This window comes from Anomalospiza imberbis, chromosome 3, assembly GCF_031753505.1.
Source record: "Anomalospiza imberbis isolate Cuckoo-Finch-1a 21T00152 chromosome 3, ASM3175350v1, whole genome shotgun sequence".
NCBI classification, from domain to species: domain Eukaryota; kingdom Metazoa; phylum Chordata; class Aves; order Passeriformes; family Viduidae; genus Anomalospiza; species Anomalospiza imberbis.
The window spans coordinates 108,977,209-108,998,877 of NC_089683.1; the positions used below are offsets into that span (position 1 = coordinate 108,977,209).

Genomic DNA, 21,669 nt, shown 5'->3' on the forward strand with positions numbered 1-21,669 from the left:
ATTTTCATGGGAAAAAAAATTATACATTTCTGCAGAAAAATAAACTGCCTAGTATTGCCACCTGATATTTATAGTTTGGAGGACATAAAAGTTTTCAGAGGTCCTTTTATTTCTTGCTCTCAGCTGTTTATAGTTCTTCAGGGGTACCCTGATCTGTGAGTAAATACAGAAGGAGAAAGGACTGCATTCATATTTTGGAGGAGATTTCATTACATGCTGATTGCTCTGCCCCTCTTTGCTGCAAAAACTAGAAAAGGCAGAACACTGAGTGGGAAACTGGATAGCACTGGGGCATTTTAAACTTGTCTTCTTCAGTCTTCGTGGTACTGAGGGAGATCACATAAGTCACCCAGAAATTTGGAGTGGATTCTCATGTTTCATTCTGTCTGGTTATAAAATGCTGCACTATTGGATGAAATTAATTTCTGAAACCTATAGAATTCTGTTAATATGGCATATTTAGAATTGTTGTTAGAGATCTTGCTGGCATGTGAGTTTTAAAGTGGGTGTAATTGTTTGCCAGGAGCTGTGCTCGTTGTCAGATGCAGAGGTGCCAGTGCAGCTTTATCAGCATAACTTATTTTGCTGCACCTGACTGAAACAACCTGTCCTGCCTTAAGCATTTCATGTCAATGGAAGTGGGTAAGTGCACCTATACTGAGTAATTTCCTACCTATCTTGGAGGTGAAATTTTAAGTATAGACTGAACTTTGCTCAACGTTCCGGTTCTTTTGTCCATGTAGGTGCCTTGTGAAGTTCCACATTGCTTTTCAGGCATAGATGTTGCTCCAGGACTAATTTTGAATTCAGCTAATTCAGCTTATTTTCTAACAAGTTTCTTAATTTTTAAAATTTTATTTTTCATTCAAAACTACTCAAAATGTTTGAGATCTGCGAAAACATTGCCTTTTAGATATTAAATAAGAATGTTAAAACCTGATTAATATTTTGATTAGGTCTCTTCAGAGCTTGAAGGACCAAACTGGTGGAGTTGTCCAGGGTAGATAAATTAATCCCACATATATTGCCATTTTATTTTAAAATAAAGAAAAAATAAAGCACTAATTTAAAACTGGCTGACTTCAAAAAGCCAAAAATCAAAAGAATGTCCTAAGTCTCAGCATCAAGTGCTTCTCTGTAGCATATCTTCATGGCTGTAAGGTAATTTCCTGTGTTCAGGATGACTCGGCGTTCATTATCACCAAAGATAGCTGTCTACTTTGGGTACTTCCACTTAAGCAGAAATCACTGAGGTCATGCTGCTGCGTTGTCCCCTCTGACTTGGCCCCCCTGTTCTGAGCTAAAAGGCAAAGGCAAAAGGTAACTAATCCCTGTTGGGCGAAGCTCCTGTGCTCTTGTAGATGTTAAGCCAATAATAACAATATTTCTCTGAGTATGTCCACATGTAGAAATGCAGAAATGCATTCACAGCTGGCTGTGAATGAACCATTGTAGATACTGGACACAGTCAAGATGAGCCAGCAGAGAACACCAAGAGGACTAATTTACCCTGCTTTTTGCTCCATATAGGCAAATTTATCCTGGCAGAAAGCAGGCTCATTTATGGTTAACACATTTACAGCTAGTCTGACTACTGGAATTTGCACTGTAGACATACATTCTATTAAGATAACAAGTGTGCGATTGTCTTAAATAAAAATATGGAGGTTGAGATTTTGGAGGTACCTAAGGGTTTCCGTTGAAGTTGGTTTATGAAGTTGCTACCTCCAGTGATCTCTTTAGCAACTTCTGCTGAAGATGGTATGCCCCATGAATCAGCACCTGGGATCACATGCCCACCTAAGAGCCTCGTGTGTTTACAGCACAGTATTTCAGCTTAAATCACTGAAGAGGCTGTCCTTGCTCTACTCATTTAGAGTAGGACTCTAAATGATTAACTGAATCAGAGCAATTGTATCTCTTGGTGTGGCAGAAGCAGGCAGACAGCTTGATAATGATCCATACCTCTCCTTTCAAAGAGCCAAAGAGACCTGTGTGCCAGGGCCCAGGGAAACGTCCTTCTGCTTTACAGTGCATTAGTGGTTGGGCACCTCATTGTCCTCATATCCTGTCAAAAATATTTGTCCTTTTAGGGTAGTGGCACTATCTAGTCTCCTACTGTAAAGTTTGATCCTGGTAAAGAAGGCAAAGCACAAACCCAGATTTCCAGCCTGACGACAGTGAGATTTCTCGGGTGCTTAAATTAAGACATAAAATTCACTTATTCAAGTTATATTGCCTTTAACTTTAGGGAAGTTTATACATGTGAACACTCCTGGTACAAAGGGATACTGGCATGTAGAGGAGGATTTGATATTATGAAAGCAAACAAGTACCAGTAACCATTCTTCCTTCTGTTGCTGCACTCATGCATGATGAGCTCCAGGTTTGTCTCTTGCTCCCTGCCCAGCTATGATCTAGTGTGCTGACCTTATTAGCCAAGTAATGGCTTTCATGCTACCAAATCCCATTAGGAACTTCATGTCTCTTGTGGTAGTCTTCATCCATGGCTAACTTGTATTATCATTGGCACGCTTAAAATTGTGATGTTATGTTTCAAAAGTTTTTAAAGCTGAAACACACAAGCTCTTTTATTTCTCTTCTGCCTCATAGGATTATTTTAGCTCTACACATGCAAAACCTCATATTAAGCAAGAAATTAATCATATCAGGGTAAAGTAGCTACTGAAAAATTGCCAAGCACCATAAACATTGGTCAAAATGCAGGCCAACCATTTGCACAGCAAGTAATTGAAGCTAGAGGTTCACTGGAGCGGCGCGTAACTTTTCATTTTGAATTAGAAAGCTTTTCAAACATAAAATGATATCTGAGAAGACTGCACTACCTAAAAGGTTTCAGTAAACATTGGGAAAAAAAAAGTGTTAAAATATGCTGGAGAGATCAATCATGCTTTGTGGTTACTTGCTCCACGTAGTTTCACACACATTCTCTGATAAACAATGTCCCACACACTCTGCCCAGACCCATTATTTTCTTCAGCACCAAAGCGTCAAGGGCCAGATCCTCATTTGGTTTAAGTCAGCAGAGCTCTGCTGAGGTTGACTGCTTGCCATTGATTTATGCCAGCTGAAGATCTGGCCTGAAGAGTGACAAAAATATAATTTTATGTTTTATTTATGGGTGTAAAACAATAGTCCTAAAGGGAGCAGATGTTCCATGTCAAGGGAGGAGGTTTATTAAATGCAATTCCAGACACAAAAGCTAATCTCTGTGGTCAGGGAAGGCATGAGGCCTGTTTTACATGATGAACTTTAATTGAAATCTTGCTCTTTTGTGTTCATTTATTTCTTCTATTTGGGAGCTGACAAGCATCATTTAAATTACTTAACAGCTGCCAGACACCTTAAAAAACAATAAATAGTTGTCTTAGACACCTGGAGAAGGTTAGACAGTCTTCATTTGTCTTCCAAGTACCTGCTGAAATGGTATTAATTTGGTATCACATATTTTTAATTAAGTGGTCACTGCACTAAAGAAATTTCCATCTGTTTCAGATGGAGCTGTGGGGAGAAAGATCGCTCAGTTTTATGGAGGGTTTTGCAATTGTAAAACATATTTTTTTTCCAGATTGGATTTAAACCCAAAGGATTTTGAAATAATCTCAAAAAGAGAAGGGAGTGTCTGCCTCTAAGTCTTAGGCCCCAAAACTCTTATTGTCCCCAGGATCCAAAACTATTCCCTTTGTGGATGATCTTCCCTCTGTAGGTCCTAGAGCAGGAGTTCCTTGGCTGCCAAAACTGAAGTTAGGGAGCTGAAAGAAAATCAGTGGCAAAAGCCTGCTTGCAGGAATGTCACCGTTTTTTTGAAGCTCTCCTCATAGAAAGTTTTCTTTCAGTGAGCCAGTGTTTTTGACTCCCATGCCACTGCACCACCCTAAAAGGAGAGAGCATTCAGTGGTGTGCCTGTTCCTTGGGTTTCAATGTCCCAGAAATGTACCACAGTGAGATCTGAGCTCTTTAGAGTCTCACAGCAGTAGTCAGCTGAGCAGTGCTGATTCACATCAGATAAACTTTGGACCAGCATGCTCAAGGATGAGATTTACTCCCTGACCTTCTGTGGTCCTTCCCACACCCTCACAGTCAAGCATAGTACATGGATTGCTACGGAACAAGCCGTACTTATCAGAGGTCAACAGTGACATGTAAACTGGAGCTTCAGAAAAGGCAGTAAGTAGAGGAAAATTAGAGTGAATTTTCCTGTATTCTATTAAAAGAGAGGAACAAAAGCAAAGATTGAAGAAGGCTGTGTATGGAAAACAAAATTGAGAGGGAGCAGACTCCAGTCTGTCAACTTGGGTGGAAATCCCACATTTAATGCGTGATTTTGTTCTGAGTCAGGCTGAGCATAACAATTTTGAAATTGTCTGTGAACCAAAATCAGAAAAAATAAACCTGAGGCTAAGCTGACAGTGGGATGCAGGGAATACTGAAACATTTCATTCATGTTTCAGCATATTTTTTTGTTAATTCATGTTAGAAATCTGGTGCATCTTCATTGTAAAACTTTTCAACACAAACAGCAGCAGCAACAACAACCTTCCATTCTATAAACATCAAAGGAGGAGCTTCCAAGGTTATAAAAAAGCCTAATACTTGTTAGCCTCCCTGGATAAGAAGTTAATGGAATAAGTTTTTCACAACAGATGTATTTTGTTTGACATAACATTTGTTTCCTTTCAAAGCCACTCTGAATAACATTTCCAGTTGCACATTTCCAAAGGCATGACTCACTTCATGGGGTGGAATATGTCTATGGTAAATGTATTCTACAGCCACACTGGGCCTTCTTGACTCCTTTGAAAGTCTCCCTGTAGAGAAACAGACCCTTTAGGACACAGTCTCACCTGGTTTAAACCTCTCCTTTAGGATGATGTAAATTAGAGCCTGGAACTGTCTTTTTCCCCTTATCACCAAAAAGTAGTGTAAGGTGACTAAGCATCAACCAAATTTCACCCAAATATTCTTGTCCATGGGGACAGTTGCTGTAGTATATTGTGGTAAAGAGTTCACATCTCCAGATACCGTATGCAAGTGAGAGAAATGTGTATGCATTGAAGTCACAGAACAATAATAAAATGCTCCAAAAATACAAAGGGCTAGAAGAAGTTAGAAAGAAGCTAGAAGGGTTAGAAAGAAGTATGAAAATGCCTAAATGCACACAAATGCAAAGTGCAGGATGAATATGTTACATGCTTAATGATCACTTCGAATGTGAATACAAACTGAGGGGCAATAACAATTAAGACTTTCCAGGGAAAGAAAATAGAGGATGGGCTGTGATAACAGGGGAAACAATTTTCTTATCAGATGATCTGTTTAGTCTGGGGACCAGTTTTCAGGAGAAGCAGTAGCCCCAGAATTTGAGTAATTTCACACCAGTGCTTGAAAATGCACAATAGAGATTTTTCCTGTCTGGGAAGGGAATGAAAAGAGGGTCTACTGATCTCATCCTGCCCTCACTTCATTCAGCAGGAATCTTTTCCACTGACCAAAGCAGGATTTGGATCAGACCCTTTTTTACCTACCATGTTGATGTCTGTCTGAAAAGACTTAGGAAAAGACGTGAACTAGAGCCCAAGTATGACACTAAGAATGGCTTTTTTGGGCTGCTGTAAGGAAAAAGGCAAGTTTCAGAAAATTATGAAGCAGGCAGCTGGCAAATCAGAAGGACTGTTTTACAGCTGCAAGCTGAGTCAATCTCTAAAATGTCTTTACGGAATTAAATGACATTAAGCTTGGTGTCAGTAATTCCCTTAAAACTGTGAGCAAACACTTCTCAAACAGCAGATCTAAGGGCAGCGTCATCACTTGGCAACTTCTGCTCTTGCCACAGCAGGGCTTTGCTCTCCAGCTTACTCTATTTTTACACATAATATTTGAAAGACGTTTTGCTATGGTTAACAAAACATAGCTACGTTTTATATCTGATTCAAAAGAAACCAATAAGAATAGAAGCGGGGTAACATTTTTGTATATGCCTGAGTGATTCCCTTTGCCTGTTTTGAACCTACCTAACGGCAAACCCCACTTCATTCTACACTGCTCTAATTAATTTGACAGGACTGGAAACTTGCTCTTCCTGTTCACACTTATTATTCATCTCTTCAGAATGCCCTGTAGGGAGTATGAAGCACAATAAAGCAGTATTTACCAAATCCCTCAATGCTAAATACACCTTTCAAGCTGACTCTGCACAATGCCAGCAGTGAGAAGATCTGACTAAAGGGCAGCCAAAGAAAAACAACATTTTCCAGAGCATCGTCTCTTTACACATGGCTAGCAGGTCTTAGGCAAGGAAACTACATCTTTTTACCCCACTTCAAATTCTGTAGTAGGCTCTGGGGATCCCAGCTTAGTCCTACTGTATCTGAAAGCTTTGCTGTGGCCAAAGCAAATGACAGAGTGATCATACTCAATGAGCTCTGATGTTAGCTCACAAGAGCCACTGAGTAATTTCATACAGGCGTATCTTTTAACCTTTCATCACCCAAATTAGAAACATCATAACACAACATAAAACACATCTGCAAAATCCATCGAAGACAGGATCTCAGAAAAATGCAAGTAGAAATAAGCGTTTTGAGATTTAGGTGTTTTGAGAAAACACTGACATTGAATGTTAGATTTCCTTTCTTAGAATTCTCAGTGCAGAAAGAGACCTTTTACAAACACACAAGGTGATCAAGGAATTTAAAAAGTGAAACATGCTTATTTGCACACACTGGGGAAGTAAGTCAGACATTTCATATTTTAAAAGTGAAAGATCAATGAAAGAGATTTTCAGCAGCAAGTTACCAGTTGGGTCCTCAAATCTAATCATGAGCTCCCTTTGCACCTTTATGCCTCTGTAAATCTCACTTTACATGAAGCTAAAGGTTAAGTTTTCAGAGTACCTGAGAAAATTTCTACATGGCATAGGGCAGCACCGTGAACAAATACCCACATCAGCCCTAAATGAACTAACTCAAGTACCAAATGGGACAGAATCACTGTAGCAGAGCAGTTCTTCCAGCTTTCTGCTCTTAACCTCCAGATATTTCTTCATGTGGCATCCACCAGAGTTAGATGCCACAGTGTGCAAGTCACTGTTTTTAATGAGAACTCACTTTCAAAGAGGTGTGGGGAAGCAGATGGACATTCAATGGGATTTTTCAAGGCACATGTTAAAATGGAAACTAAAGTAACTACATTTAGATGCTTCTGAAAATTAAACACTTTAAACTCCTGAAAATAATCAGATAACTAAATACCTGACCTGCTTCTGAAAAATGTATGTAATTTTTCCTAGTTCCTGAACCTTCTTATTCATATTTCATGGAAAAGCATGGACACAATCACACATAGGGTTCCTTATTCCCTTTTGTCTTTGCTTTTCTTCATTTATCCACTTGTTCACCTGTGGAACATTTAAACACTATTCCTTTCACAGTCATGGAGCACTTACACTGATGTTACACTGTTCATCTTTAGGCAAAGCTTAATGAAGACAAACAGGAGACTCCCATCAGTTCAGCTTGGTTTTGGATCAGATCCCAGTAGAGAGGAGTTGGGCTCGTTGAATTGTAGATAGAGTAACAGCTCAACTCCTTCAGGCGTAACTCCTCTCTGAATTGTTGTAGAGGAAAACCCACTCTAAACAGATTGAATCTGGAAAAAAACCTTGGATAATTGGGAGTAGAATGGGTTCATTGACTTCAAGAGGAGCTACTGCATGAATAAAAGGTGGGCTGGCATTGGCTTTTGCTGTGTTACATGTGAAAGATGGTTCTTGAAACTAATTAATCCTTGAAAAGATCAGCTGACCCATCTCATTGTTAGCAATACATTTTTAATTATTCATTTTAGTCAAGCATCATTTGAACACAAGTCAATTTGCAATTTCATTAGAGTACAGAAAAGGCCTGGGGTCTATTCCCAGTAAAAAGGAAAAAATCTCTGGCAAAATTTCATAAAAGATGTTAATCCTCTAATTAATTTTATGTATCAAGCAAAAATTAATGTGTCCTGCTATTTAAGCAGAAATCATCTTGCCAAGAAATGCATTTTGTCATACCTTCCCCTCCAGGAAAACCTCTTTACAAGCTTTGTGGCAAAACACCCTGGCAACTAATGACTAGCTTTGAAGCAACATTCACAGACCATTTGCTTTGATGACATTTGGAGCTTTTTTCTCCCCCCCATTACTCATTCCAAAGTCTATTGTAAGTGTAGAGCTCTCACTGCACTGCTTTTGAAAACTAATCAATAAAGTAAGATATGTCAGGTTGCATCTGAGGAGTATCACATCTTCTAACTCCCTTCTTGGCTGAGCTGCTGTACACATTTTTAAACTAAAGCTTATGAACAGATTTGAGTATGTTATACGTACTATATTCACAGGCACACCAGTGTGACGCCTTTCTTTTTCTCTCTTATATTAACTCCAAAGCTTAAAACTTCTGCCAGTTAACCTTCCGTAAAACTGACATTATATGGTCATCATACATAATCAAGTGATGGATTGCATGCCAAGAGGACACAAAGAGCAAATGTTTACACATGTTATAACTATGACAATTACAGTATTGCAGAAATGGAAAAAAAATTACTTCACTCCATGCTAAAGAACTCCAAAGAAAACATATCCATGTTAGTAAATACTGAAACGAATTTTGAATACCACACTAGCGTCAGCATAAATCCTAGAGTGAGGCAATCTGTACTCACAGAAATGAATCAAGATCAAAACTTGGGCCAGAGAGTTCCATCTTTATTCTAACTTCTGACTTTTCTTAATCAATGCTAAAATCTTTAGGTCTGATTTCTCATTTCAATGGCTTTGTGTTATGTGTCTCAACCGTACCTCATCTAATTTAATAAGATGCAAGCTAAGGAAGTACTTAAGTTACTTATCAAGGGTTTCAGATGACACATTATTATTGTACTCAAAAGTCAATATTTGCTAATCATGTTAGTAGAGGAACTGATCCAGGGCTACAATTCTTGAATTGCTAAGGCATTTAAGATTAATTAAACCTGTCTTTTCCTCACTCGACATATACACACATAGCACAACACCCCCAACCCCTATCCCTACCTCTCTTCTGAAATGGACAAGACAGTGTCTCCGTAAGGAAAACCCATCTAGTCCACAGCTACAGGATGAAAACTTCTTAATTTTCTCAGCTTTCTACCTCCACTGTTGGGATGGTCATTCAGAGCCTGACCTCAGGTACCAGGGCAGGTCATGTTCAGCACGTTGGGGTTCTGCCCTTTCTCTTTGACACCAGTACAACATCAAACCAGCCCGTTGTATTCTTTGTGGTCTTTGTGAACTTTGCACAAGATTGTGGTTGAAATCAGAGGACAGCTGCATGCTGAGCAAAAGCAGAGCCAATCTGGCAGTGTAATACAGGTTGAAAAAGCCTGATTGCTCATCTCGTTTCAGCTAGGACTGTTGATCCAACAGTCTCACACGTTAAAGGTATTGAAGTGCTGAGCAGGTCTTATTCCACATAGTGGCAGAACAGCAGTGAGTTTACATCTTACTATCTATCCTAATTTTTATTTCATCACACATAATGGGAACAGTTAAAAATTAATCTATGTCTTTCTTTCTGTCTTTCAAAGCTGTTGTTGAATTTGGTGTGTACAACATGAAAAGATTTAGAGTATTTCCTAAGGCTAAGTGCAGTGTAAGCAAGTAATGTGCACATGCAGACTTGCCAGTGCACGGTCAGGCTGGATTTGCAAACCTTCTGCCACAAAAGCCTCAGTCTCCTCTGAGTGTACCATCAGCTGCTCAGAGGCCTTGTCAGTGTCTGGACAAATCAAATGTGCATTTGATTAGCAACGTGGTGACTTCCTGACAGGATCATATTTTTATTCAGAACCTGGCTTACAAGGAGGTACAGATCTGCCTTGAAGCAGGAATCTCTTAGTGGATGAAATGTGGCTTACCTGCTACCCAGAATATATTACTGTAGTTTGTGTATAATTGTGGTTTTCTCTTGCTTGACTTTAAGCAATTATTATGCTGGTCTAAACCGAGCAGATTACATGTTTATATAAGAATAATAGAGCAGAGTGGAGATTTGGAATCAGACACACTAGGAGAGGTTCTGATCTACATAAAACTTATGCAAACCAGGAGGATGGGTATATCTATACCAGATTAGTCCAGATTTACACTCATAAATGTCATAAATGGGATAGTAGCAGTGGAAGCCACAGGTATGATTCAACAGAGTCACTTGTAAAATTGGTGTTTTGCAAAGACTTATAAAGGGGGAAGTGTTCACTGTTATCAGGACATTGAACAGATGTGTATTAAATCATACAGTGACTGCATGGGGTTTGATAAAGACATGTAGGGCATTGACACACACATTGAAAAAAGTAACTGCTTTGAGTACTGTGGTATCCAGCCTACACACATTTCAGATCAGCACATTATTAAGTATAATACTCAGATGGACATTTTGCCAAATCAAAATGATGCATTCTGTTTAATATTCCAACTAGTGTTAAACTATTAATCTAAATGTGCTAATAGTGGCTGTCAAGCAAGTTGAGCATCTGAAAGCCTCTCAGCAGTAATGCCCTCTCCTCAAGTAATTTCTTTTTCATATTAATTCAGTAAAAACTATAAGATAATTTACTCTTTAAAGTGGTTCCCCCTCCCCCACTTTTTAAATTAAACATTACTTTATGCATGTCTTTTAACTTACTAATTTATTAATTTAGCCCTGTCACACACAGGTTGAGTTACAGTTTTCTTTTCTTTATTTATTTGTCTTTAGATCAATCATGGTGCTATTTTTAGTGTGCTTTTGACATATTCAGGATCTCAGCTTTCTCTTTGCGTGCGTTATCTATTTGCCTTGGTAAATCGTTAGCAAATATCACACTTACCTTTACTGGTCTTTGCAAACTCAATTTGATAATCTTAGCTCATCTTCCAGTGGAGCAAATATCTGTGTCACAAATGTCATCTTTGAAACTGGCACTAATTGGCATTCATGTTGGAATTCTCAATGGAATGGCCACAGACACAAGGTGAAAATTTGGCTCTGTTGAAGGTAACAGGAGTTTTGTCATTGACTTTAATAGGGTCAGGACTTCTTCCAGAGACTGAGCTGCCTCTCATACAGATGTTCAGACTGAGATGGGAGATTCAAATCCTCTGTGTTTGCTCATGACTAACAAAATGCCACTTTCTGCTAACCTTTGTCCTCCCTCTGCCAGGATCTAGTCCTTTTTTTTTTTTTTTTTTAAAGGAGTGAATAAGATGAGGCCTCCAGCTTCCTCTTGCATTGTCTTCCTCAAATTCCAATCCCCTTCCCTCTCTTTATACTTGATCTAATATCTCTCCAGGCTCAGTGCAAATTCCCTGTCTTATCTTCAGTTCTTGTGTATTTTTAACCACTCTGTTTTCTTAGCAACTCTACCTTCAAGGATGCTCTTGCTCTTGAAAAAATGAAATTCCTTTAATTCAGTCTATCTAACAACCCACTGAGTTATTCGTGTCTGCCTCCATTTTCTCAGGAGCTGTTTTTTCTTGCCATTACTAAGAAGCCTCTCAGTCTCTGGTAAGAGAATCTACACTTCTCCAGGTTCTGTACTTGGCTTCATCTGAAGGCAATCTTTGTCCTTTTCTTTACTGACCCTTCCCTCTGAACACCTGGCTTCTGTAATCTGCTCTCATTTCAGTTTGCTTTGGATCTGCACCTTCACTGACAGCTCCTTTATTTTTTTGTGTCTCTCTTTGCCACTTGCTCTCCCCATTGCCTCACAGAGGTGTCCATGTCAGAATCCTTGATGCACTTGCCTTTCTATGACAGGTATTCTCCTCTGCATATCTGCACTTTCACAGTCATTTGCTTCTGTACAGCTTGCTGTCACTTTCATAATGGCTTGACTTCCTAATATTAATTATTTACCACTTCTTCCTGATTTTCAGATCCTCATCTCCTCTATCAGTCCTGTTACACCTTCTGTTTCCTGAGTTGTCTCCTAGACCATCTTTTCTCTTATCTTGCTGCCCCTTCTGCCATTGATTATCTTCTCTATCACAGTGGCAATCATGATTTTTTTCATCAACACAAGCTAAAAATGTTATGATCATCTCTGTTATTGATGGATAATGTCAGCAAGATCTCCCCACTTCCTCTCCTTCCATCTAAAATACTGCTTGCCAATACTGCCTTGTCTCCACCAACCATCATCTGCCTTGATTTTCTACTGCCTGCTGTAAGAAATGCAAGCCATTAAAAAACTCTGTGAAATATATTGCTTGAGGTTCTACTGCCATTTATCTTCCACTCAATTTACCCTGCTGCTTCTCCCATTCTTCTCTTTTACAGACTTCCTCTGTCCCCTTTTTCCTGTGTTTTCTTCTGTGTTGCTCCATAGAGTAGGAAGCATTTTTTTGTTGTCATCCCTGAGCAATTTTTTTCTTTTGCTTCCTGAAATCTTTCATTAGAACTCATCTCTCAACTTTGAGCTGTGCCTTTCAGTCAAGCAGAGGCTTTAATGCACTGGAAGACAAAAACTGTGATACTGGCCAGAAGCCTGTTACTGTAATGTCTCCTCATGGCCAGGTACAGCCCCAGTGAAGTCACCGTTCCCCACATCACCTGGCGATGGTAGAGAGCACAGATTGGTAGTCATGCTTGAAATGCATGAACTACATGTTCAGTACTACTTCAGTGCGCTACAATACTGTTAATACTGTGTTCTTAACTGCTGTTAAGAACATAGAACAGTCACTACGCTGAGAAATGAAATAACTGCATTTCTCATGTAGTGAAAAAAAAAAAAAGCAAATGGTGAATGCTTTGAATGACTAAGGCTATGTAGGAGTTAGCATGAGGTTATCTTGGCTTTACAGAGAAGGGTTATTTTTTTTTGCACAGGTTTTTATTTTATTCTGCAAAGTTTCCCCTGCCAACCTAAAAGGAGTGCTGGAGGAGTGCAACAATTGAACTCCCTATGACAGAAACAACAAAATACTGCAGTGTGTGGACCATTAAGTGAGACATCAGAAATATTTTCCCTGATACAGGAAGAGAATCATGCCACATAGTATGATGCAAAATATTTAATTCTTTAGGGTCATTAACTAGAGGCTCTGTAGGCCTCGACTCAAGAGTCCAGATGTACTGTGGACAAGTGAGTAATTTTCCAGCTCATACAGGGCTACCCTTGATATTATGAACTTCAGACCAATATATTCTGTGTTCTGCAAATTACTCTTTTTTTGTGTCAGGACCATGATACAGTTTGGGCAAAGTCTAGAACTGAAGGTTTTAAGTGGTGAGTTTCAGAAAAATGAACGGAAGAATTCAGTCTCCAGATCCACATGTCACAACCTTTGTGATAATTAAAACTCCTCCAGTACAGGAAATACAGAGCCACAGCATGACCTCTGTATTCTACCTTCCTTGTCGTGCAATCCACATATTATGCTGAACCATTTTTATTTAAAGTGTGATAGGAAAGGTTTTCCTTTGGGAATACTTCAGCTCTGAGCCAGCTTTGACCTTTGACTCAGAGATCAATGCTTCTCCACAATCTAGAAAATCTGAAGGTGACCACCATCCCATCACTGTGGCCCTGTGGCACAAAATCTTGTCTTCTCCTCTCCCAGACTTGTCTGTGTGCTGACAGCAAGACAGCTGGCTGTCCCTTGGCAGTCAGGCCTAGGCCTGCCCTCCCCATCACAAAATTGATTTAAATACATTTGCATGATTTACATTATTCAGTTCAAGTGCCCAGGATTAGCTCAGTTGGTCAGAGCACCGTGTTAATAATGCCAAGGTTGTGGGTTTGATCCCTGAATGGGCCATTCATTTAAGAGTAGGACTTTATGATCCTTGTGGGTCCCTTTAAACTCAGAATATTCAGTGATTCTGTGAAGGTAATTACTGCAAATTCCTGGCCTCTGACCCAGTCAGGGCTAATCAAGCCTCATGACCCCTTCAGCACAGCACTGGATGGCCATGCAGTGCTATGCTTACCTAGGAATACTGAAAATCTGGGTTACCAGAAAGTCTGGATCTGAGTCAGTCTGCTTACCTGAAAGTCTGAGTTAGCAAGTGCTGTGTGAGTTATCCAGCTGCAAGTAAATTTTCCCAGGCATTTAGAATACACCTTAGTAAAAGGAACTTAAAATGGCATCTCTGTTACCAAGTGGACCATTGCAAACAACTATCTTGGCCAGCAAAAGGTGAAGCACACCTGTGGGGCTGGAGTAAGAAACCACAAGTTTACCACTGAGCTCAAAAAAAAGTTTGCATGTTTCTGTAGTAAAAGGACATTTTATGTATTAGAGGTCGACTTTCTTTTTTTACACAAATCTTCTGGTTGTGTAAAGTGTCCCCAGCTCCACAGAGGAGCTGTGACAATTTACACCAGCTGAGGTACTGCTCAGCATTTTTGGTTATGGACCTTATTTACTCATGGCTAGTTAGAGTTCCTGTGGAGCTGTTAACAGCACTGTGTGCGTGTAAATCTTGCTTTAGATGACTTTGGAGCAGTTAGGAGACAGCCTGCCTGTCTATAAAGTAGAAGCATCCTCGAGCATATGCCTGGCATAAGGTTACAATAGAATTGTGCCCCAGCAATATGAAATATAGCTATTATTACCTAAGTGAAGACCTACAAATAATGTCCCCTAAAAGGTTGCCACACAGGATAATTAGATGGTAAAAATCCCCTTGTGTTTTGGCATAGTCTATTTCATTTGTGTCTGTGTTTTTAAGCAGTTTCATCCCAGAACACACCTAGCTCCTCATCCACCTCAGGGTGTTGTGCTAACTTACCTACATTTTCTTCTAGAAATTGTTCAGTCAGGGAATGGCGTCAGCCATTTTATTGAATTAAGTTTGCTAAACAGACAAACAGCAGCCTAAGGTGGGCAAGGCCTGAGGTACTGACGTGGAGCAGCAGTTATTACTCTTTGCAGTAAAAAATGTCAGTGTAAATGAGAATTTAGTTGTCTGGCTAGCCACTTTCTGTGTATTCACACAGGTAATTCACATATCCCTGAGGTGGGATGCAGCTATGCTGCAAAAGTTGGGCGGCATTTTCATGTTTCAGCAAGGCCCTGAAACACAGACATTTCAGAACACATTCCTCTCCCTGTGTCTTGGTTTGGAAAGACAGGTGTTTGCTAAGGAAGGCAGGAGCCTCCCCTGAAATGGAAAAAAAAAAAAAACCAAACAAACAAAAAAAAACAAACCCAAAACTAAGTCCCCCTCCCTCTGAATTGTTATAAATTTGAAATTAAGGGGGGGCTCTCAGGCAAAAATATGGGAGCAGGAATAACAGTTCTTTATTAGGGAAGAAAATAAAAAGATAAAAGAAAAAATGCAGTGAACCAAATCAACGCTGACAGAGTCAGAATACAACCTGACACCCTGTTGGACAGGGTGTAGGCAGCAGTCCAATTGGAATTGTGGCTGCAGTCCTCCTGGAGTGTCAGGTGTGGTTCTGTTGGAGCAGTGATCCTGTAGAAAAGGGTGTAGTCTTCCTGCAGTGGAAGAAGCAGTGGTTCCTCTGAGAAATCCAGTGCAGGAAAAGCCATGCTGGTGTTCCAGAAACTCAAGATTATATCCAAGTGAGAATGCTTGGCTCCTCCCTCTGGGCGGAGCATCTCACAATGGGATGTCATAGTTCTTATCAGTCATGCAGTGACATTCAGTAGCCCATTATCAGCAGATGTCTCCCCTGAGAGAGGATTGGTTGTGGAAGAGATAAGGAAAACTGCCCACTTAAAGAAGACAACTGCCATACAGATGGCAAAGGGAAGACATCTTGCTCTTCAATCTGGGATACCCTGTAACACTGTGAGTGGTACCAGCAGAAAACCAAGGTAACAGTGAGCAAGGAAACCATTACTTTGTAAACCTCCCTGAGGTCAGCATGCACAAAGCCAGCAGTGAGTAGGAGGAAGGAAAAGCTCAGGCTTGCGAATCCTTATCAGCTGTCCACTTCTTGGGGGAAGCTGGTTCTGCAGAGCATGATATTTCAATGTGTTTTCCTGATGTTGTGTGTGAATTGCAAGGGATATAAAACATGTATTTCTAGGTAACACTCAGGGGCAAAAGTATGTCCCCTGAAAAAATATTTCTGTAGAATTTTTAGCTTTAATGGTACTAAATTACAGCAAAACTTCTCAAGACTGTTCTTGCAAGTCATTTATGCCATAAAACATAAAATTACAGTAAGTCTCCATTAGTACTGTGGCTACTATTGTAACCAGTTTTGAAGAATGTGCTCTATCAGTGGAAATATTTTGATTTAAGTTCCTGTTGAGGAGCGGTCTAAAACATATACTTTAAATTACACTTTAAAATAAGTCCCATGGTACCTCTCTACAATGTATATGGTACACTGGCTTGGTGTAATAAATTCTTGTCCAATGTTGTCATTAAGTTGCAGTAAATATTGAAGCTATCTTCATTTTAAAATAATTTACCTCTTGATTTTAGCTGATAGGTATTCTTGTATAGAAAATTAATAAAAATATGTACAGATATATAAAACAGGGCAGGACTGGTGCTTTCAGTTACTATCAAGCATCCTGGCTTCTATCAGCAGTGTGGCAGCTGACTGACAACAACATGGAGAAAACAGTCATACAGAGAGGACTTCTCAGGCTGAGAATGAAAGGAATGAAAGTTCCAGGCCCTTTCCCATCTTCTGTTATTTCTAGCACCAAATTAATTATTAATTGTAAAACTTCCTGTGAATAACAAAAAAAATCAGATCTGAAGGGTAGAAGCAACCATATTTCTCATATGTGGTCAGGCCATCATGGGCACAACAGTACCATGAAATGAAAAGAATGGAGAAATTCCACTGAGTAGACTGGGTGAGAAAAAAGTCACCTCTTTAGAGTCTAAAAAAATAATAGTATTTTTCAGAAGTTTGATGAAACTGAGGGAGATGATGGAGGAGAAAGTCTCAAAAAGTCCTTGAATCTGCTTAAGAACTCATGTAGGCAATCATTCTTACTAGAGAATCCATGGCAGATTTTCATGATATGGGACCCAACCAGAAAAGGTTCAGTTGGAACTTACATCTTTTAGAAACTCTATTAATTAGTCTGTAGGAAATCAGGCTCGATTGCTTTTAGTGCTCACAATACTCCTTGTGTTTTTTCTGGAACACAGGCAAATTGCTGAGATGACAAATATATGTCTTCCAAGAATCTCTCTCTCCCTTTCATGAATGTCTGAATATTTTCATTTCCCAAATGTATACTTGTTTGACAGTTTTATACATAACAGATGTTTTATGTAGATTTGTTGGTGCCTCAGACTTTTCAAGAACGTGAAAAAAGGGTCTGTCTTTACCTGGACTCCACCAATCGACATTATCTTAAACCATTGTCAAATTTCTTTCCATTCACTTCCATAAGTCTTTCCACAGGCTGTCTTCCAAGTTTTCTTCATATCTCTCTGGTTATCTACTACAGAACTGCCATTTGGTCAGAGCCTTTTTAATGTGTTACATTATCAAGATTTGACGCTCTGGTGGAGTGTACTCAAAGTTTGCTTTGATTTCTACAAATTTTTCATGTGTGATGTGTAGCCTTAAAAAAATTTCAGGTCTGCAGATTTCTATATAGCATATATGAACTTGTTGTTCTGACTCCACACACGTCCTTTAGAAGCAGTCCAACTGCTCTTCCCCTCCACATCCAGAGATTACAGACTACACAGTTTTAGCACATCAAACTTGGGATCCTGAAATGTTAGGAGTGTATAACTTACAAAGTAGAAAATATTTCAGGTACAGATCTAACTAAAAATAAATGTAGATTTGAAATAGTAGATTGCTCCAGTCTCTTACAAAGAAGCAGGAGTTTGGTTGTTGTGGAAGCCTTAATAGGACAAGATTCCTAGTTAGAACTACACAGCACATCACATCAGACATTTTGGCATTGCAGTTACAAAAGGGAAAGAGAAGAAAAGGGCCCCAAGGAGTTTCAAAAAAGTCCATATGAGATATGGATAGCAGGCTTCTGTGAAGAGCCTCTGTTGCCCTAGAGAGAAAAATTTACAGAAAATAGGTCTGTGAGACTTCACTCCCAGCCCATAAACAAGGGCAGTTTTCTTCTCCTTTCTTACTATTGGTTGGGAATCTAGTATTGCAAAAAAGGAGAAAATCTTGAAATCTTTTGACATTATATGTTGGATATTGAGGTTTTTGTTGGTTTGATTGTCAGTTCTGATATGTGGTGTACATTGAAGTCACAGGTACAAGTGAGCATGCTGCAATTTCAGCAAGATGGAAAATAGAGTAAAATCCAGGGTCATTTATTCATTGCTAACACCTATTCAAGTTCAAGAAAGAAATAATTATTGTAGTTAATGTTGTCTTCTTTTACAGCATTCGAATTTACAAAAACATCTATCCCTATCCAGGTTACAGTATAGCCTGAAAGAAGCAACCAAAAAGTCAGGAATTCAAATGTGTGAATTTCTAAGCATATTTCAGGATTTTGCTGTAGAACATGAGAGAGAACTTTTGCTAAAAATAATCCTTTACAAGTCATTATTGGTGAAGGAAGTTGTGCTGGTTTTGGCTGGGGCAGTTAGTTTTCTTCACAGTGACTGATGTGAGGCTGTGTTTTGGATTTGTGCTAAGCACGTGGCTGGTAATACAGAAATATTTTTGTTTATGCTGAGCAGGGCTTTCCCAGAGCCAAGGCCTTTTCTGCTTCTTGTACTGCCATGCTGGCAGGGAAGTCAGGGTGCATGAGGAGACTCAGCCAAGACAGGTGACCCCAACTGACCAAAGGGATATTCCAGAAAATATTGACATCATGCTCACTGTATAAAGCCGGAGGAAGAAGGAGGAAGTGGTGGAACATTTGCAGTGATAACACTGGTCTTCACAAGTCACTGCTGTCCTGGAGATGGCTGAATACCTGCCTGCCCATGGGAAGCAGTGAATTCATTCCTTGTTTTGCTTTGCTTTCCCTATTAAGCTGTCTTTCTCTCAACCCAGGAGTTTTCCAGCTTTTACCTTTGTGATTCTCTCCCTAACCTTGCTGGTGGGGCAGTGAGGGAGTGGCTGTCTGGGGCCTGGCTGCTGGCTGGGGTGAAACCACGACAGAAGTGTTAACACTTCATTTACTCTTTCCAAACTCTTACTCATGGCTTGGAGAACACATTTTTTCTATCCCTCATTATGTCCTTTTTTTTTTGCTGTCACAGTTCAGCTTTCTGAAGGCCTCTACCACCCAAAGGTGCAGTAGATATAGTGAATATCTACTGGGATATTCAAAACCAAGTGTTCATCGAGCTCTTTATCATACCACTCTGAACCACCAATGTGACTCTCCATGAGTAACTTTCCTAAGGTGTTTAAATATCCTTTGGCACCTGGCCCTAGAGTACAAAACATGCCTGATGTATGCTCAGCTTGAGGCATGTAAGCAATCCCCCCTGCTCAGCCAAAAGAAAGAATAATACCCCAAACCTAACTTGCCATGACCAGTTAGAATATTTTATTTGGATCTCTTTTGTTCGTGGAGTGTGGCAGTATATGCAAAACTTCATTTCCATGTATACACAGATCCTAATTTCCCAGGGTTAAAACTTAAATCAAATTTTTCCTTTGTGGAAATGTGCATAATCAATAGTATTTTTGATAAATGCTAGTGCTAAGGACAAGAACTACTTGTAATAATGAAATGCATGGGCTTGATTCTTTATTCAACTGAGTCACCCCCTTACCTCCACTGCTTTGAGGAATTCACTGCAAGAGCAGGATCAGGCCCTTAATGGTGTGCTAGCTCCATACTGACATTATACCCAGACAACTGTCACTGAAATTTAGTTCCATAAGAACAGTACATTAGATATCCTTAAATGTTTTATGAGGCAGGACTTTTCTGACTATTCTGACAAAACCACCAGTACATGTAGAAACCAGAGCTGTGAACAAACACTGCAGTTATGATTTACAGCACAATTGCCAGAGTCTTCCCAGCTTCATCTCTGATGGCTACTTACTCAGGCTGTCATTTTTAGCTCCACAGATTACATCTGCCTTGGCCTCTTCCACAAACACTGGATTCACTGGAGTGTGCTGCAGACAATACAGCTCTCAAACAATGAAGCATTTGTGTTCATTTTTTTCTATTTTATCTTAGGAATTCTACTATTTAGGTCACTATCTGTTGCTTCCAGCTATTCTTTCCTGAAAAATTGTAGCTCTTTTTAGGCTTAAGAAGATAAAATCAATGAATTCATCTATGTTATTCCTCTGGGTATAAAGGTCTAGATGTAATAAGTGGTACACATAGTGTAAGATTACATTGCTATTCCTGAACTGCAGCCCCAAGATTAATTGTGCCTTATAGGCCAAAATTTGAAGAGCTGCTGGGTGCTGGCCTCTCTGAAAATCTGATACAACTAACACAATAAAACCCCAGTATTACTAAATTTCTCAAATGTTTTAAATGTGATCCCTCCCTAGCATGAAGAGGAAGGGTGTGAATGTATGTCTGTGTAGAATTTTAGACACAGATATGGAGAATAATGGTGAATGGATCCTCTTTCTGATTGTATCTGCCTTTCCTAAAAGAAATGAAAAAATCCACTATAGGTTTTACTTGAGAAAGATAATACTTGGATTTTAGCAAGCAACATCACTCATTGTGAAATCCATCAATATCTGTGGAGTAAAAATTATACTTAGATATGGAGACATACAGGAATTCTATTTACATTACATTTAAGCTCACTGATAGCTCTACTGACATAAAAAATTGGTATGCTCTGAATGAAAAGATGAGTGCTTAAGCAAACAGTCATAATTTAATTTATAATGAAACCTGACAGTCATAATTTAATTTAGAATGTATTTAAGACTGTTGTTACTATTTGTATAGGACTTTTTGCCTGGAGGAAGATGTGGCTTCATAATGAAATCATGCTATTGAAATTCTACATTTCTTAAGTGTACATATGTATTAATTAATTAAAAATTATGTAGATACTTCCTAGTGAAGATCTGTTGTCTACTACAAGCAGTCAAAAGACTCCATGATTGAGGCATACCAGTTGGCCACCAAGAACTCACCAGGAAGCACAAAGGATGCTGAGCACAACCTGTAAAATCTGTGGGGTGATGAGCCTGCTGCTCAACTTTCTCAGTGGTGAGGGGAGGAAGCAAGTCAACTGACAAAAAGAAGCAATTCTATTCAGTTTGTTAACTGAGAGATGGTATAGTAGGGCATTTGGGGATAGCCAGGCCGTGACCAAAAACCTTGGCAGTTTTGTCCCACCATCAAGTAAGAAAACCATGTTCCTAAGATATTGTGAATTCTATTTGGAAAGTAGTGTTTAATAAAAACCAAATTACAGGCTTTTGAAGTCTAATAAATGCTAAAAATAGGTACTTATGAAAAGTAAAATAAATAACAAAGTCTCTCCATCATGATTAATTTAAAAGCAGCAGGCAATAAATTGCATTTGCCTATCAAAATTGGTATGTCACACTGATCAGCAGATTCTTTAAATATGGTTTAAATAAGCAGCACATAGGAAATACTTGAGTAAGAAGTGACAATAATTGGAGTTTGTCTCTTCATCACATTGGAAAGTTTGCAAGGGGCTCTTTCCACACTCCCCGTGGAAAGAGCAT

The 21,669-nt window shown here is 39.3% G+C and overlaps 1 long non-coding RNA gene across 4 annotated transcripts in view; it reads left to right on the top strand.

Moving 5' to 3' along the window:
- LOC137471800 (uncharacterized) overlaps positions 1-21,669 on the top strand; it is a 351,710-nt gene that overhangs the window by 175,602 nt on the left and 154,439 nt on the right. The window lies entirely within an intron of this gene.